The sequence below is a fragment of the Hyperolius riggenbachi genome, chromosome 7 (assembly GCF_040937935.1).
Source record: "Hyperolius riggenbachi isolate aHypRig1 chromosome 7, aHypRig1.pri, whole genome shotgun sequence".
Classification (NCBI taxonomy): Eukaryota; Metazoa; Chordata; class Amphibia; order Anura; family Hyperoliidae; genus Hyperolius; species Hyperolius riggenbachi.
In genome coordinates, this window is record NC_090652.1 from 147159058 (window position 1) to 147176818 (window position 17761).

Below are 17761 nucleotides of genomic sequence, written 5' to 3' on the forward strand. Positions count from 1 at the left end.
ATGAGTGCAACCCAATGAGGTTTTACGCATAATAACGCGTAAGCGCGTAAAAAACGCGTCAAACGCCACTTAAACGCGCGATAACGCGCAAAAATCGCTAAACGCGCAGAAAACGCCTAGTAAACGCGTAAAAACCACGTAAATAGCGCGTAAATATGCAAATAGTGCAAATTTCAAGAAAAAAAAAATGTTTAAATCAATTTTAAACCATAAATTTTTAAAGAAAGGATTGTTTATTTATCTTTGTAGGCCTAATAGCACCTATCTTTCCAAAATAACCTAAATGTCATTTTTGTTATTTTAAACAGTGATCCTGTTAGTTACATTCTAACGAATTCCTAAAATGTATTGTTAATTAAGGTTTAGTAGGAGCAGTACCTCTGGAGAATGGGGGTCTTAAATCCTCCCTACAGAGACTCCAGAGGACGCATCCTCTTTAAGTATTATTCCTATATACTTGCCGTCCCCATAGGATCACTGCTATCTCACTTAGCTGTTAAACTACATCGAGTTGGGCTACATAGAGTACATGTAGATATTTTGGTATACGTCTTGCTTTCCCAATTCCAATTAATTATTCAGATATTAATGTTATGACTTAACTAATATAATTAAACTAATTCTAAACTAAACTAAACTATACTAAACAGCTGAAAATTACTTTTCACAGTTCTTACTGAGGTATTCTTGTACAATAACAGTAATATACTTATCTTATTACTTTGTAGGTCCAAGTGATGTAATGTAACAGTGGAGAGTCCAAGCCAGGCAACAACAACACTAAGTTTCTAGACAATGCCCTAGTACAACAACATTAATAGTCACTATTCATTTATCCATGTGAGGGTTAGATAAGAGATTAGACTTCTTGAATCTTAGAATCAACATATATAGTAGGCCATAGATAAGCTTTTTTCCAAAATGCACCTATAGTACTGTTTTTTATAGCCCAAGATCTTTCAGCTCTCATGTTGGATTCCACTTTCCTTAATACTTCTTCTAATGTTGGTACATAGTGTGACTTCCAGTTGTCGGCATTAAGTGTGTACCTCTGAGTAAGATCGGAAATGTAGGTTGGACTGGTTTTGTGGACAGATTTGTCAGACACAGTATCTTGAATCTGATTCTGGACTGGATAGGTAGCCAGTGGAGGGATTCACGAAGGGGAGCCGCCATGGTGGAGTGATGGGAGGAGTGGATAATTCTGGCTGCCGTATTCATAATGGACTGCAGCGGGGCTATTCGGGGTCATAGGGAGACCAGACAGAAGGGCATTTCAGTAGTCAAGGCAGGAAATTATAAAGGCAGGGATGAGGAGTTTGGTGGTGGCAGAGGTCAGGAAAGGGCGGATCTTGCAGATGTTACAAAGGTGGAAGTTGCAGGTTTTGGTTGTGGGGAGTGAAGGAGAGTGCGGAGTCCAGGGTGACACCCAGACAGCGGGCTTGAGAGGTAGGGCGAATGGTAGTGTGGTTAATGTTATAAACTGTTCTAATTCACCTTTTTCCGGCACCAGCAAACTCCTCCTCAAGAGTTGCAAACACAATCACACACAGCAAGCAGGAGATAGACTTTTCTCAGGCTTCTTCAATATTCACGAAGTTTATTCAGGAAACATATATACAGATATAGTTCATCATATCCTGGCAAAGCAGATTTCCATGTTGCGTTACAAGCTTCTTGATTAGACTTCCTGCTGAAGTCAATCAGGTACCTTCTTCCTAACTACGTTACCCTAGACTACCTACAGTATGTACAGCATACATTATATCAGATTACATATAGAATGAAAATAGAGGTTCCAGTCAGCCTTTAGATCTAGTGGGAAAGTCAGAAGCAGAGTGAGCTCCCATCGCTCACTCCCGGTTTAATACCGACTAGGAAAGAGTTAAATATGACATCATCTTCGCCATCACCTAGATCAGACTATTGGTGGACCCACTTGTGGTGTCATCATACACCCCTACTCGATTAATATTCAATGAGGCTTGTGACCTACATACATGGAATGTGGTGTTTTAGTAAATATGGCTGATGTTTACTGTTCCAGTGGCGTACATGCCCAGGTCAGGGAGACCTGTGGCCTTGTCCATAGAACAGCTTCTTGGTATGTTCTAGTTCTGCTGACAGAACTGCAGATTTTCTCTCTAAGAGAAAATCCCCTTAAAGGGCAGGTCTGCTCCTCAAGCCTTTTTGACTAACTCAGTCCAAATAACTGAGGCCTACTTAAATTATAACAGTTAACAGTGACATGCACATCTGGGAGGTTCAGGGATGGCCGGAGTGGGAAGATCATAAATTCTGTTTTTTTGTCTAGATTTAGTTTCAGGAACCTAGTGGACATCCAGGAGGAGATGGCTGATAGGCAGGGGGAGACCTTGTCCATGGTAGTGGTGGATATGTCAGGGGTGTGGAGGTAGATCTGGGTGTTATCAGCATACAGATGATAATGAAAATCCATGGAGGAGATAACCTTGCCAATGGAGGATGTGTATAGAGAGAACAGTAGGGGGCCAAGGACTGAGCCTTGGGGGGCTCCCACCGAGAGGTGGTTGGGGATGGATGAGGACTCACTGAAGGAAGTTGTGAAGAAGCGGTTGGAGAGGTAGGATGAAAGCCAGGTCAGAGCGAGGTCTTGAATGCCCATGGACTGGAGGGACTGGAGGAGTAGGGTATGATCTACTGTGTCAAAATCTGCTGAAAGGTCAAGGAGGAGGAGAATGGAGTATTTACTTAACTTCAGCTTTAATTAAGGCAAGGTCATTGACCACTTTGGTGAGAGCTGTTTTGGTTGAGTGGGCAGGCCGAAATCCAGATTGCAGTGGGTCTAGCAGTGAGTTGGCATTGATGTACTGGGTGTCACGCTTGGTGGTGTGTTCTCCACAGTCAGCATGCAACACATAAGCTGACGTGAAGGAGGTACACACACCAGCACAAGGAATCAGGATATCCCCAGTTTAGTGGAGGAGAGGACTGACTCCAATAGGAGATTGTGGCGCACAGAGCCGATGCAGATCCGAACGGCCACAAACAATACTTTCGTGATAACGTCTCAGTGCAAAGTAGCGCTGAGCGCATAAACCAGAACTGAGGAGATCAGGACAGGTAGACAGAATGAACGCTTGCTTAACTAGCTTCTACTTAGTGACAGCAAGCGTCCACAACAAGACAGACTGGAATGAGGCAGCCAATGGCGTGCCTCACAAAGACAGGACAGGATAGTCAGGAAATAGCAGGATCAAGATAGATGAACGTAACACAGACAAAAAATACAATAAGTAAGTTTTCCTAGCGTATTACAATTACAGCTATCAATGAAACTATTTGTAACGTCTGACTAACATATGTATATATCGGCAATGAACCGATATATGACATAAGCAGGAACACTGACTAGGACTGGAGCAATACAGGGAACAGGACTCAGAAGGATTCGCTATCTCTTCGCAGAGATGAACGCAATCCACAAACAGAACCAGGAGCAGGATAACTAACTCAGCACAGGTGATCACGATACGCGCAACTACCAAAACGTGGTGGAAAGCTGACTAACTGAACACAGGATATAAACAGTTCGTGTACGTATACATCAGCGACACTGATGTATCAACGTAACACGAATACAAGGAAAATAATAAACGTGCTGGTATGCATATATATTGGCAATGAACCAATATATGATGCAAGACCAGCAAAGTATCTTTAGAACAAGAGACACGATCTGGGGCTGAAGCAACAGCAAGACAGGCTTAAACTAAACCTATGATAGCCCAAGGAGCCCTGCAGGAAGCAGATCTTTATAGTGAGGTCATCCAATGGGAGCAGACATGCAGATTCCCACACAGGTGAATGATAATTAGTCAGAAGCTGACAGCAGGAAAAGGCAGACAAAGCTATGCAGCTTGCATGGAAAGAGATCAGAACTGCCTGAGCTGCAGCACTACTACTGCCAGCAGTACCTGCTGCAGAAGCGATCATAACAGTACCCCCTCCTTTAAAGGCGGATACTAGACGCCTTTCAAAACTGACATTCCCAAGGAAATAACCTAACTGATTATTCATGATGACCGGGACAGCCCGGCAAGACCAAAATCCAGAATCAGTCATAACAAGACTGGACCCATCAGAACCAGAACCTACAGAACCATGCCTATCAGTACTACAAGCCCCAGTGTGACACCCATCAGAACCATGATTTCCAGAAGAAAGCCCCCCGAAGCTCTCTGAGCGATACCCACTGCCTTCCAGGGACCGTCCAAAAATGCCAAAGCCTTTGCAATGCCCACCGGAACTGTCCTTACCAACACAAAACCCACTGTTGAACCAATCCAAGGTACCAGGACAAGTTTCCTCAGAGATCTCCCAGAACACTTTGAAGTTCCACAGAGATCCCAAAAGGTCAGAACGCCCTTTAGGCTCACATGGAGAACTATCAAGAACCCCTATGGAACCTAGGGCAATTCCCGAGACAGGGTTACAAGGATAAATATCAAGATCAGGGCTTTCAAGGACCAGAACCATCTCTGGGCATGCAGGCAGACTGGCAACATCAGAACATGTCTCTCCTAAGGAAGCATCTGAGCACGCTAACACCTTAGACACACTTGGGCATTCTGGCACACAAAGCACATCTGGGCACACTGGCACAAGAGAAACCTCTGGGCATGTCAAGGAACTGTGAGCCTCAGGGTCAGCCAAGATAGGACCAAAACCAGGACTGGCCAAAAAAAATCCATCATGACTAGATTTCGCAACTACTGGACTCTCACAAAAGAATGCAGGATCAGACTTAGATGTCGCTGATTCCAGCAAGGTTATTAACAAATCAGGTTCAGGGGCACTAATAAGACAGGACAACTCTTCTGATGTACGCACTGAACTAGATAGGGACTCCACAACTTCCTCTGGACTGGACAGAGACTCATCTAATACACTGGATTGGAGCTCATGAGGGGCTGCAGAACAAGTCAGTATTGCAGAAACCCCCACTGGACTAGGCAAAACTGAGGGATTCACTAGACAGGAAGGGGACTCTGGAACTTCTGCCACACCGGCCAGAGAACCAGAATTTTTCAGGATACAGGGCTGGGTTTCAGGAACACTCATGAAACCGGACTGAAATTCTGAGATTTCTATTACCCTTTCCAGAGAATCAGAATCATCCATGTTACAGGGCAAGACTTCTGAAACATTCAGAGGACAGGGCTGAAGTTCCCTGGCTACAGTAATATCAGAGAGGGACTCAACATCATTAGCTAAATCAGACTGTATAGGGCAAGGTATCAAAAACGCTTGCTGACAAAGACAATGTTTCAATGGCTTCTGCTTCACTGGGCAGATATTCATCAAGTTTTACTAGAGCAGACTGTAATTCCAAAACAGCTGCTAAACAAGTGAATATTACTGCAACACCAACTGAAGTAAGCAGTGCCTCAGACTCCTCTGCTAGAGGGTCTGAAGTATCCAAAGTACAGGGTGAAGCATGAGACTCTGCGACCACAGCTTCACTGGACAGGATCACTGAATAGTCCATATTGCAGGGGAAAACCATGGAAGCACCTGCTGGACAGCACAATGATTCTGTGACCTGAGCTTCATTGGAGAGATCTACTGCACAATTCATGGTACAGGGCAAATTTACTGGAACATTTTCTGGAACATTTTCTGAACAAGGTAATAATTCTGTAATTTCGGGTTCACATAGCAAATGCTCTGAGCTATTCACGAAACTAGAGCGAGGTGTAGAAACAGGAAGATCAAGACACAATGTTTGCACATCTGAATCACTATTCAATTGTAAAATTGGGAAATTCAGATGCTGGGGTTCTGAGGTTTCTAGACAGGATTGCTGGGACTCAGAAACTAATGTAGTGCATCTATTGGCATCTGCTGGATCAGGCAGACAGGAGTTGAACTTTATTAACACAGGTAAATTCTACAGAAGTGTTTGCAGAGGCAGGCAAAGATTTTCTGATGTCTGTTTCACTGAACAAAGACTCATGAGTACTGGCTAGGCTGGACTCAGAAGTCAGCAGGACCTCTGGAACCTCTGCTGATAAATTTGTGCAGGGCAACCTTAAGGAAATATCAGTAGCTTCTGTTTTACTGGGAAGTAACACTGAGTTATCCATGGTACAGGGTGGAATTACAGGAACATTCACTGGACAAGGTAGGGACTCAGGAACTGGAGAAGTGGGACAGTCTCCAACTGACAGGGTACTTTCCCTGGTATCAACTGACTGAATCACATAAAAATCATACAAAATCATTTCCCACACATCGATCAACGGAGCCACAAAGTCATACCCACACACACCAGTTTTTATTAGGTTATAGGCAGACTTAATGCACGCATTCAATACTAATTCACTTTTTGCATTGTAGAATTGACAAAATGAACTTGAATCACGCTTCCATTCACAGACAAGGGCTTCCATCTCTCCTTTCTCAAATGGAGGATCCCATGCATACTTAACATCTGAACATTCAGGCTGATCACAGATTGTGGCAGGAACATGTATAGGGTTATTTAGCAGGCGATTGGCAGATTTCTTATTCCTAAGGATCTCCAATACTTGTAGCAAGTGTTGAACTGTAGTGTATGCAAATTTCCCTTGCTGCACGAATAAATTGATCTGTTCAATACTCTGTAATATCTCTTCATAATCATACTCAGATAATTCTTTTAGACACAAATCTTTATTTTCCTTGGCCAGTGATGAAAGTTCATTAGTAGTTTCATAAGTCCATTTAACTCCCCCGAAAGACAATTGCATTTTATTATCTGTTAAAGAGACACTGAAGCGAGACTAAATCTCGCTTCAGGTCTTATATATATCCCGCGGCTAAACGGGGGTCCCTTCACCCCCAACCCACCCCCCGCAAAAGATGGTCGGCAAGTTGGTCGTGGGGATTGTCTTCCTGGAGGCAGGGCTAACGGCTGCAGCCCTGCCTCCAGTCGCGTCTATCAGACGCGCATCGCCGCCTCTCCCCCGCCCCTCTCAGTGAAGGAAGACTGAGAGGGGTGGGGGAGAGGCCGGAGATACGCGTCTGACAGACGCGCATGGGGCAGGGCTGCGGCGGTTAGCCCTGCCCCAACCAGGAAGCGCTCCCCCGCTGCACGGAGGGGGTTTGGGGGGACAGGGACCCCCGTTAAGCCGCGCTATAGCGGCGTTTTAGCAGGGGCACGCATGCCCCTGCTAGCTATGAGGTCTGAAGCGAGATCTATTCTCGCTTCAGACTCTCTTTAATGGCTGAATCTCATTACAGGTCTGATGCGCAGTCGCTAAAGATAACGACTCTGCTGATCATACACGTTTCTTAGAACGTTTACGTTTGGCTTTAGACCCTGCTGCCTTTGACGATTTATTCAAAGCTGAAGGGAAATTATCAGAACTACTCTCTGCTTGCTGATTATTTTTGCAAGCAATTGAAGGAGCAGCTGATTGACCTGCTGCCAAAAGCTCATTAAGAGGAAAAGGCAATGGATCTATGCGCAACCAATTGTGAATTACAAAAGCTATAAATTGCAAAGGACTTTGTCTAAACTGAGTGTGATCTAAAACATCGATTGCCCAATCAAAAAGCTTGCCCTTAAAAAGAGCGCAAACGATCCAATCAGACCAGGTAGAAATTGCAGAAGCCCGAAAGTCGGGATTGGCCAAAACTTTAACCAATTCTGTTATAAATGTGTCTGTAACTTCAGGGCCAAGCTTTTCAAATTTTTTAAAGGAGCAGGACTCCTGACAAACCGTGTCATAATTTCTGGAAACCCCCCCCCCCCACAATGGGGATTGGTAATGGGGCTATCATAATGTCACGCTTGGTGGTGTGTTCTCCACAGTCAGCATGCAACACATAAGCTGGCGTGAAGGAGGTACACACACCAGCACAAGGAATCAGGATATCCCCAGTTTAGTGGAGGAGAGGACTGACTCCAATAGGAGATTGTGGCGCACAGAGCCGGTGCAGATCCGAACGGCCACAAACAATACTTTCGTGATAACGTCTCAGCGCAAAGTAGTGCTGAGCGCATAAACCAGAACTGAGGAGATCAGGACAGGTAGACAGAATGAACGCTTGCTTGACTAGCTTCTACTTAGTGACAGCAAGCGTCCACAACAAGACAGACTGGAATGAGGCAGCCAATGCGTTTTCAGCGATGGCGTGCCTCACAAAGACAGGACAGGATAGTCAGGAAATAGCAAGATCAAGATAGATGAACGTAACACAGACAAAAAATACAATAAGTAAGTTTTCCTAGCGTATTACAATTACAGCTATCAATGAAACTATTTGTAACGTCTGACTAACATATGTATATATCGGCAATGAACCGATATATGACATAAGCAGGAACACTGACTAGGACTGGAGCAATACAGGGAACAGGACTCAAAAGGATTCGCTATCTCTTCGCAGAGATGAACGCAATCCACAAACGGTAACAGAACAGGATTCAGAAGGACTCGTTATCTCTTTGCAGAGATGAACGCAATCCACAAACAGAACCAGGAGCAGGATAACTAACTCAGCACGGGTGATCACGATACGCGCAACTACCAAAACGTGGTGGAAAGCTGACTAACTGAACACAGGATATAAACAGTTTGTGTACGTATACATCAGCGACACTGATGTATCAACGTAACACGAATACAAGGAAAATAATAAACGTGCTGGTATGCATATATATTGGCAATGAACCAATATATGATGCAAGACCAGCAAAGTACCTTTAGAACAAGAAACACGATCTGGGGCTGAAGCAACAGCAAGACAGGCTTAAACTGAAACTATGATAGCCCAAGGAGCCCTGCAGGAAGCAGATCTTTATACTGAGGTCATCCAATGGGAGCAGACATGCAGATTTCCACACAGGTGAATGATAATTAGTCACAAGCTGACAGCAGGAAAAGGCAGACAAAGCTATGCAGCTTGCATGGAAAGAGATCAGAACTGCCTGAGCTGCAGCACTACTACTGCCAGCAGTACCTGCTGCAGAAGCGATCATAACACTGGGTCAGGCGTTTGTGAACCAGACGCTCAAGGAGTTTTGAGGCAAAGGGGAGGAGGGAGATAGGACAGTAGTTGGAGGGTAGTTAGGGGTCGAGGGAGGGTTTCTTGAGCAGGGGTAGTACAGTGGCCTGCTTGAAGTCTGAGGGGAAGGTGCCTGTGGATAGGGAGAGGTTAAAGCTGTTATGAGATCCAGGATTTTAAAACGATGGTTACTAGCTTTTCAGGATACTCGTGCTACAGTTACTGTTTTTGTGGTTACCTGTTGATCCATTTAACCACTTCACCTCAAAGGCTATTTCACCTTAAAAAAACAGAGCAATTTTCACCTGTCATCGCTCCTTCCAGTCATTCGCCTATGAATTTAAAGATTTTCCAGCTGAACGTGCATGGGAGTGCACGGGGGGTGTCGGGGGGGGATTGGGGATGGGAGGAATTGAGGAATTTGCGGAGCAGGAAGGAATGGACGTAATAGCTACGCCCCTGCAAGGAGAAGAGGGATTTTGCAGGGATGTAGCTACTCGTCCCGGAGGAGGGAAAGTGGTTAATTGACCAATTGGCCTAAATACAAAAATGTGTCTTGTTTGACTGGGAGCAATTTTGTCTTGCTAGGTTGTAACAAGTTTGAAGTGATTAAGAAAATTCAGCAGGTGAGAGAAAATATACCAGTTTATTTCTCAATTCCTAAAGCTGCCATGAGCACTAAGGGCCCGTTTCCACTATGAAGTGATGCGAGTGCGGCTGCCTAGCCGCATTGCATCACTTCTGCTGCCGTTCGTGTCACTTCCGTAAGTGTATGGAGGGGACGGCGGGCAGATGCAACCGTACGAGAATCTGGAAACTGATTCATTGCCACCATGCATTGGTTTCAGGACACTATGCAGGGGAGCCTTTAGGCATAGGCAGTGCAGGCCATTGCCTGGAGTGCCATTGGTCCTGGGGGCACTATGTTGCTAGATTAAGCCACGCCCCCTGGATGAAGCCACGGCCCCTGGCTAAGCCCCACCCCCACTGGTGTTTTATTACTTGCTTCTGCTGCATCTGCTTAGCGTAAGTTGCACGCAGCTGCCACTGTGTCCCTCTGTGCCTTGTACATCCTTTTTCCCCCTTTGTACCTCCTTCTGTTCCTTTTGTTCCTCCTTGTGTCTCCATCTGCCTCATTTAGTCCCTTGTGCCATGTCTGACCCCCTGTTTGTCCTTCTGTCTCTCTTTGTGCCTCTTTCTGTCTCCATGGGCCTCCTTCAGTCCCCTTGTGCCACCTCTGGCTCCTTCTGTCCCCCTGTGCCTCCATATGTCCCCTTGTGCCTTTCTTTGCCCCCCCCCCGTGCTGCCTCTGCCCCCCTGTTCCTCCGTAAGTCCCACTCTGCCTCCTTCTGTCCTCATGTGCCTCATTTTGTCTCCATGTGCCTCTTCAGTCCCCCTGTGCCCCTTTGTGACTTTTTCTGTCTCCCTGTGGCTGTGTCTGTCCCCCTCTGCCTCCTTTTGTCTCCCTGTGCCTCCTTACACCCCCCTCTGCCTTCTTCTGTCACCCTTTTGTGCATCCTTCTGTTCCCATTTGTGCCTCCTTCTGCCCCCTTTGTGCTTTTTTTCTGTGCCCCCTCATTCCTCCTTCTGCCCTTTTTGTGTCTCCTTCTTTCTTCTGTGTGCCTCCTTCAGTCCCCCTGTTCCCCCTTCTTTCCTCCTGTGCCTCCTTTTGTCCCCCTTTGTGCCTCAATCTGTCCCCCATTGTGCCTCCGTATGCCCCCCTTTTTGCCTCCTTCTGCTCCCCTGTGTACCTCCTTCTGTCCCCCTGTGTGCCTCCTTCAGTCCCCCCGTGCCTTCTTCTGTCATTTTTCGTGCCTCATTCTGGCCCTCATGCCTTCTTCTGTCCCCATGTACCTCCTGCTTTCCCTCTGTGTTCCTCCTTCCGTCCTCCTTTGCCTCCTTCTGTCCTCCTTTGTGTCTCATTCTGTCCCCCATTGTGCCTCCTTTTGTCGCCCATTGTGCCACCTTTTGTTGCCCATTGTGCCTCCTTCTGTCCCCCAATGTGCCTCCTTCTGTTCCCTTGTGCCTCCTTCTGTCCTCCTTTGTGACTTCTTCTGACCCTCATGCCTCCTTCTGTCCCCCTGTGCCTCCCTATGTCACTCTGTGTGCCTTATTCAGTACCCCTGTGCCTCCTTCTGCCCCCCTTTGTGCTTCCTTCTTTCTTCTTTTGTGCTTCATGAAAGTGGAGCCCTACATATGTGTATTTTTTGGTGAAACCCTGCCGCAATAAGTGTAATTTCTGGTGAAACGCTGCCGCATTATGATTATTTTCTAGTGAAATGCTGCTGCAATATGATTATTTTCTGGTGAAACGCTGCTGCATTACGATTATTTTCGGGTGAAACGCTGGCGCATTACGATTATTTTTTGGTGAAACACTGCCGCATTCAAATTATTTTTTACATGGGGCGCCATGGGGGGTGGGGACATAGTGGCCACCACGTGGGGGAGGAGGGGGTGGAGGCGCCACAGGCTTTCTCGCCTGGAGTGACAAAATGGCTAGAGGCGCCCCTGACACCATGTAATAAAAAAGGGGCCTTAAATTATAATTGCCTGAAGTATTGTCTGAGGGTGCCCTAAAGTGGAACTGTGACTCTAAATCAAATAAGTCTGCAATGCAAGCATATGTATTGATAATTCACAGGATTATCCTGGGCAAATATGTTCCTCTTTCTTGTTTCTAATACTGTAAATGGCATTGCTTCCACGTGTCTTTTTTCCTGTGTATTTCCTGGAGAGTTATATTGGTTGCTATGTCAACCGTTGTCATGGCGACCATTTGGTTGCTATGTTGACTGTTGCCATGGCAACCACTGGTAGCTATGTTGACCATTGCCATGGTGGCCATTGTTTGCTATGTTGACTGTTGCTATGGCGACCATTGGTTTCTGTGGCGACCATTAATTGCTATGGTGAACACTGCCATGGCGACCATTAGTTGCTAGGGCAATGGTTGCCATGGCGACCATTGGTTTGATTCCACAGGATTATCCTGGACAAATATGTTCCTCTTTCTTGTTTCTAATACTGTAAATGGCATTGCTTCCACGTGCCTTTTTCCTGTGTATTTTCTGGAGATGTATATTGGTTGCTATGTCGACCGTTGTCATGGCGACCATTGGTTGCTATGTTGTCCACTGCCATGGTGACAGTTGGTTGCTAAGGCGACCATTGCCATAGCAACCATTGGTTGCTATGGTGACCGTTGCCATGGTGATTATTAGTTGCTATGGCGACCGTTGCCAATGCGACCATTGGTTGCTATGGAGACCGTTGCCATGGCGATTATTGGTTGGTATGGTGACTAGTGATGGGCCGAACCTCCGATTTTAGGTTCGCGAACCGGGTTCGCGAACTTCCGCGGAAGGTTCGTTTCGCGGAAAAGTTTGCGAACCGCAATAGACTTCAATGGGGAGGCGAACTTTGAAAAATAGAAAAAATTATGCTGGCCCCAAAAGTGATGGAAAAGATTTTTCAAGGGGTCTAACACCTGGAGGGGGCATGGCGGAGTGGGATACACGCCAAAAGTCCCGGGGAAAAATCTGGATGTGAAGCAAAACAGCGTTTTAAGGGCAGAAATCACATTGAATGCTAAATTGCAGGCCTAACGTGCTTTCAAACATCTTGCATGTGTATACATCAATCAGGTAGTGTAATTAGAGTACTGCTTCACACTGACGCACCAAACTAACTGTGTAACGCACCGCAAGTTACCAGCTGTTTGTGTAGTGACGGCCATGCTGGACTACTGCGCAACATGGCGAGATTGCTCTTCCTCACTCAGTGATGTCAGGTAATGTGTGACTGCATTCTCAACTTTCCATGGCATTGTTAAAAAGCTTACGTTTTGTTTTTAAATTACATTTTCTACTTGTAGCGGTACTTGTTCAGTACCGCGACAATGAGAATCCTATGGAGGCGGGCAAGTCTGGCATTGTGACCCCGGTTAATGGCCGGGGAATGAGGGTTTGAATCCGGTGTGGAGCCTGAGCAACGGCTACCACTACACATCCAAGGAGGGCAGCAGTCAGGCATGCACGCCCGCCCCGAGGTAGTGACCAAAAATAACAATACAGGAGGACTATCGAGGGCTTGCTGTATTTGAAATGAATGTACTTTAAATCCTTTAACGAGAACCAGTTATTGCGGGCAAAGATGACACCACATTCCTTTCACGAGAATCATATGGAGGCGGGCAAGTCTGCCATTTGTGACCCCGGGTAATGGCCGGGGAATGAGGGATAGAATCCGGTGTGGAGCCTAAGCAACGGCTACCACTACACAGGCAAGGAGGGCAGCAGGCAGGCATGTCCGCCCCGAGGTAGTGATCAAAAATAACAATACAGGAGGACTATCGAGGGCTTGCTGTATTTGAAATGAATGTACTTTAAATCCTTTAACGAGAACCAGTTATGGCGGGCAAAGATGACACCACATTCCTTTCACGAGAATCATATGGAGGCGGGCAAGTCTGACATTGTCACCACGGGTAATGGGCGGGGAATGAAGGTTGGATTCCGGCCCGAAGTGGGAGCCTGCTGAGACCCATGCTGTAGCTGCCCTGACCGTGCTTTGCAGACCAGGCATCTGTGATCAGATGGACCCTTGACCCAGCGGAAGACAAACCAAGTCGAAAGCATTTGCCAAGAATGTTTTACGGAGGGCAAGTTTTTTGCCTTTTTTTTCAATTGTTGGAAACTGTAGATGGTTGTATTTTTAAATTGTTTGAAAATGTAGATGGTTGTATTTTTAAATTGTTTGAAAATGTAGATGGTTGTATTTTTAAATAGTTTGAAAATGTAGATGGTTGTATTTTTCAATTGTTTGAAAATGTAGATGGTTGTATTTTTCAATTGTTTGAAAATGTAGATGGTTGTATTTTTCAATTGTTTGAAAATGTAGATGGTTGTATTTTTAAATTGTTTGAAAATGTAGATGGTTGTATTTTTAAATTGTTTGAAAATGTAGATGGTTGTATTTTTAAATTGTTTGAAAATGTAGATGGTTGTATTTTTAAATTCTTTGAAAATGTAGATGGTTGTATTTTTCAATTGTTTGAAAATGTAGATGGTTGTATTTTTCAATTGTTTGAAAATGTAGATGGTTGTATTTTTCAATTGTTTGAAAATGTAGATGGTTGTATTTTTCAATTGTTTGAAAATGTAGATAGTTGTATTTTTCAATTGTTTAAAACTGTATCCATTCAAGTGCAAGTTATGCACTGACTGCCAGGTATAATGTGCAGTCACAGATGCAGTGAAAGGTATGCAGTGACTGCAAACAGCCGTTTGTGTAGTGACGGGCGTGCTGGACTGGTGCGCACCATGACAAGAGTGCAGGTGATGGTGGCTTTTCAGCCCATATGGTCGCCCGGCTGATGTAGCTGAATGACAGAACAGTGACTGTCCAACTATTCAAATTTGGTCTGACCACAATGAAACAACGACCTTATTATCTTTGGTGTGCCACCCCCACCCGAGACACTCATATAGCCGGCGGTCATTGCTTCATTGTGATACACAAGCCCCTTCACCGCGGCAAGGTAATGATCACGAAGGGGGATGGGTACATGTACATGCCTTTTGTTTTTTTGTTGCAGCCGCCTGCAGTTCAGCCAGAAAAATTAGGCAGGCATGTGCACGCCCCAGAAAAATTAGTATAGCGGCCGCTGCTAGCAGCGGCCTTAAAAATTCTGGAATCCGCCTAGAGTCCTGGACCCTGGTGGTGGTGGCGGAGAAGGCAGTCAAGCAGCCTGCAGGCAGAGATGCTGTGTGTGGGGACTGACTTAGTCTTCGGTCGTGCAATAGCCCTCAGGGATCCATGCCTCGTTCATTTTGATAAAGGTCAGGTACTGAACACTGTCATGACTTAGGCGACTTCTCTACTCAGTGACAATGCCTCCAGCTGCACTGAAGGTCCTTTCTGACAGGACGCTTGCGGCAGGGCAATAGAGAAGTTGTATGGCAAATTGGGACAGCTCTGGCCACAGGTCAAGCATGCGCAACCAGTAGAGCAAGGGTTCATCCTCGCTGCTCGCAGTCGCAGTGTGTACATCCACACTTAAGGCCAGGTAGTCGGCTACCTGCTGGTCCAGGCGTTGGTGGAGGGTGGATCCCGAAGGGCTACTGCGAGGCATTGGACTAAAGAATGTCCGCATGCCCGACATCACCCCGAGATCGCTGGAGCGTCCTGTCCTTGCCTGCGTGGACTGGGGAGGAGGAGGAGGAATACTGCCAGTGGTACCTTTATTGCGTTGTACTGTCACATCACCCTTAAATGCATTGTAAAGCATCATTGACAGCTTGTTCTGCAAGTGCTGCATCCTTTCCGCCTTGTGTTGAGTTGCTAACAGGTCTGCCACTTTGTGCCTGTACCGAGGGTCTAGTAGCGTGGCCACCCAGTACAGGTCATTCGCCTTGAGTTTTTTGATACGGGGGTCCCTCAACAGGCTGGACAACATGAAAGAGGCCATCTGCACAGAGTCGGATCCAGACATACTCTCCATCTCCTCTTGCTCTTCCACAGTGACGTCACGCAGCTCCTCTTCCTCCCCCCAGCCACGAACAATACCACGGGAACGTGGAGCAGCAGAAGCCCTCTGTGACGGCTGCTGCGGTTGTTCTTCTGCCGCTGCCGCCTCTTCCTCCTCCACAGAAACACCTTCCTCATAATCATCCGAGTCTGACTCTTCCCCTTCCCCACACGACTCCTCTTCTTCCTCCTCCTCCCCCCTCTGTGGTGCAGCAGGTGTTGAGGAAACCTGTGGTTCGGCTGAAAATTGGTCCCACGACTCCTCCTGCCGTAGCTGTTCCTGTTCCTGCTCCTCCACAGCTTCATCCGCCACTCTACGCATGGCACGCTCCAGGAAGTAAGCGTAGGGGATCAAGTCGCTGATGGTGCCTTCAGCGCGACTCACCAAGTTGGTCACCTCCTCAAACGGCCGAATGGTCCTGCATGCATTTCGCATCAGTGTCCAGCTGTTGGGCCACAACATCCCCATCTTCCCAGATTGTGTCCTTCTACTGTAGTTGTACAGGTACTGGGTGACGGCTTTCTCCTGGTCTAGCAGGCGAGAGAACATGAGCAGGGTGGAATTCCAGCGAGTTGGGCTATCGCATATCAAGCATCTCACCGGCAAGTGGTTTTTCCGCTGAATGTCCGCAAAGCGTGCCATGGCCGTATAAGACCGCCTGAAATGCCCACACAAATTCCTAGTCTGATTCAGGATGTCCTCTAAGCCTGGGTACTTTGAGACAAATCTTTGCACGACCAGATTCAGCACATGTGCCATGCAGGGTACATGTGTCAGCTTTCCCAAATTCAAAGCGGAAAGGAGATTGCTGCCGTTGTCACACACCACGTTGCTGATCTCCAGCTGGTGCGGGGTCAGCCATTGCTCCACCTGTTTGTTAAGAGCAGCCAGGAGAGCTGCTCCAGTGTGACTCTCCGCTTTGAGGCAAAACATGTCTAAAATTGCGTGACACCGTCGTACCTGGCATGCAGCGTAGGCTCTGGGGCGATGGGGCTGTGTAGCTGCAGAGGAAGAGGAGATGGCAGCACCGCTAGAGTTCAACTGACACTCAGCTGAGGAGGAGGAGGTTGACAGCGAAGAGGATGTAGCTGGAGGAGAAGGAGAGGAGGTGGCAGGAGGCCTGCCTGCAAGCTGTGGAGGTGTGACAAGTCGGTCCGCTGAACAGCCACATACTCCCTGCTTGCTGCCATCGGTCACCAGGTTGACCCAATGGGCTGTGTACGTAATGTAGCGGCCCTGCCCGTGCTTGGCAGACCAGGCATCCATGGTCAGGTGGACCCTTGACCCAACGCTCTTCGCAATAGATGACACCACTTGCCTCTGAACTGCACGGTACAGTTTGGGTATGGCCTTTCGTGAAAAATAAGTGCGGCCTGGACTTAGTGTTGGGCGAACACCTGGATGTTCGGGTTCGCGAACGTTCGCCGAACATGGCCGCGATGTTCGGGTGTTCGCGCTGAACTCCGAACATAATGGAAGTCAATGGGGACCCGAACTTTTGTGCTTTGTAAAGCCTCCTTACATGCTACATACCCCAAATTTACAGGGTATGTGCACCTTGGGAGTGGGTACAAGAGGAAAAAAAATAGCAAAAAGAGCTTATAGTTTTTGAGAAAATCGATTTTAAAGTTTCAAAGGGAAAACTGTCTTTTAAATGCGGGAAATGTCTGTTTTCTTTGCACAGGTAGCATGCATTTTGCCGCCATGCAGTCATAAATGTAATAAAGATAAGAGATTCCATAAACAGGGACCGGCAACGCTACACCAGCAGCAGCACACGTGATGGAACAGGAGGAGGCACAGGAGGAGAAGGCCACGCTTTGAGACACAACAACCCAGGCCTTGCATGAGGACAAGAAGAAGCGTGCGGATAGCATGCTTTTTGCCGCCATGCAGTCATAAATGTAATAAAGATAAGAGGTTCCATAAACAGGGACCGGCAACGCTAACCCAGCAGCAGCACACGTGATGGAACAGGAGGGGGCGCAGGAGGAGAAGGCCACGCTTTCAGACACAACAACCCAGGCCTTGCATGAGGACAAGAAGCGTGCGGATAGCATGCTTTTTGCCGCCATGCAGTCATAAATGTAATAAAGATAAGAGGTTCAATAAACAGGGACCGGAAACGCTAACCCAGGAGCAGCACACGTGATGGAACAGGAGAAGGCGCAGGAGGAGAAGGCCACGCTTTGA